We start from the raw sequence: 2,264 nt of genomic DNA, 5'->3' as shown, positions 1-2,264 counted from the left end.
TGTACATATCCCAAGATAAATGATGACATAGAAGAAGAAGATAGTGGTTGAGAAGGGAAGCCTGTTTTTCATTATTGCTGCTTTGCTTATAGAGAGAGAGAATGTGAGGTAAAGGAAGCGATTGTTACACTGAATGGGAGGTAAAGGAAGCGATTGTTACACTGAAGGGGAGGCAATGGGGATTGGTTTGGTTGGGGGTGGGAGCTCTGCACCGGATGGGAATCGGGTTTGTCATCTCCATATTAGCCACTCTAATGGAAGTGAAGCGCAAAAACGCAGCTTTAGCACATGGGCTCATTGATCACCCGCATTCCACCATCCCCATATCTGTCTTCTAGCTTGTGTCGCAGTATAGCCTTCATGGGGTGGCTGAAGCTTTCATGTCCATTCGGAATCTCAAGTTTTTCTACGACCAGGCTCCAGAAAGCATGAGAAGCAGTGCCATGGCGCTTTTCTGGCTGGCAATTTCATTTGGGAATTATCTAAGCTCACTTCTTGTTTCCATGGTGCACAAGTTTAGTGCTAAGCCAGATGGATCAAACTGGCTTAGAAACGACAGCATAAGCAAGGGGAAATTGGAGTACTTTTATTGGTTGCTCACGTTGCTGCAAGTCGCTAATTTTATTTACTACTTGTGCTGCACCAAATTGTATACATACAAGCCTTTCGAGATCTAGAAAAAGGAAGGTACTGGGAGCTTTGAAGAAGATCATGGGGTGGTGGAGCTTGCAAATAGGGTTTGATTAGTTGCAATTTTAGGAGTAGTTGGGTCCATAAACAGTTTAAATATTGCCCCTGTTTTGCAGTGTCATTTCTTCGAAATGATTATACTTGTAGAGAAAAATGAGGGGAATAACTATTTATATGTCGTTTGAATAATGGGAGTTAACGTAAAATAAAGGGGAAAATGCATAGCTTGCAGGTCAGTATAATGTGCGAATGGGAGGGAAAATGCATAGCTTGAAGAAAAGCCTTTTAGGGTAATCTTGTAATTTTGATATCTAGATTGAGTGCAAAATTGGAAGAAAATGGCTTATATGTCACGCGAGGCGCATGTGGGACAACTTCCATCCATTTAGACGGAAAATATTAATGGAGTGTTTAAATTGAAACTTTTTAAAACTTTATGGGGATACATTGCCAATTTTTAAACTTTGGGGTTCAAATTGAAAAACCCTTGAAACTTCAAGGGGGGTAAAATTCATTTTCCCCTAAAAGAAGCAAAACACAAACAACAACAAAAAATTAAAAAAAAAAAAAAAAAAAAAAAAACCCCAACAAACTATGACGCTAGGACACAAATATATATATATATATAAGCAAAGTCTATCCTAGGCATGAAATGTGCCCACCTAAACTAGGTGAGTCCAATACCACTCCCCTCAACGGGTGAACAATATCAACCTTCTTAACCCAAACATTTTTCATTTTGGGAATAGAAGTGCGACTCTTGTCCAAGTCATTTAACTGGGTGATAACACCCCTTAGCATGTTGAATAATTCCTCATGACTATCCTTAGAACGAAAATAGTCTCTTTTTGACTCATGATTATTCAACTAAAAACAATTAGGGCGAATATGCCAAATCTTACCACAATGATGACATGTAGGAATGAACCTTTGAGAAGGTTGGTTCCTTGGCATATGAGCACGTCTCGGTGTAGAACGAGACATATAGGAATCAGTTAGAATTCCCTTACCTTTCTCACCACTTGAAACTGGAGGATACATTACCTTATTCTTAGTCAAGCTTTCTTCTTTACAAACTGGTTTCACAAAAATTAACTTTGAAGGAGAAGCAACATTAGTAGAAGAAACAACAGATTTATCAAAGCCCAATCTAGTTTTGTCAAACGAATGTTTCTGATTATGCAACATGTGATTTAGCTTTTCACTAGAGAATGTTTTCAGATGATTTCTTGATTCATTAAGCTCATTCTCTAAGGATTTCACTTTGGCAATTAACATGTGATTTTCAGACATCAAGGTATTATGAATAGCATGTGAATCAATTAAGGCAACAGAAAGTTGATCATTTTGTAGATTAACATCTTTGAGTTTTTGCAAGTGTTGCTTATATAACTTCTTCAATTTAATGCATTCCAAAAATAGATTATTATAAGCATTTTGCAAATCACCCTCCTCTTCTGATTCATTATCACATATGTCATGTTCACTATCTAGAGAGTTAGACTCACTAGCCTCATGTTCACTATCATAAGAAACCCCAAAAGCTACATAATTAACAACATTTTCAGCTTTCT

The 2,264-nt window shown here is 37.5% G+C and overlaps 1 pseudogene; it reads left to right on the top strand.

Annotated features, from left to right (window-relative positions):
- The first annotated feature begins 215 nt into the window (after window positions 1–215).
- On the top strand, window positions 216–677 carry LOC132165341 (protein NRT1/ PTR FAMILY 3.1-like; annotated as a pseudogene).
- The last annotated feature ends 1,587 nt before the right edge of the window (window positions 678–2,264 follow it).

The sequence above is a fragment of the Corylus avellana genome, chromosome ca11, assembly GCF_901000735.1.
Source record: "Corylus avellana chromosome ca11, CavTom2PMs-1.0".
NCBI lineage: Eukaryota > Viridiplantae > Streptophyta > Magnoliopsida > Fagales > Betulaceae > Corylus > Corylus avellana.
Note: the sequence above shows the minus strand (reverse complement) of the source record. Positions and strands in the feature narration are given on the sequence as shown.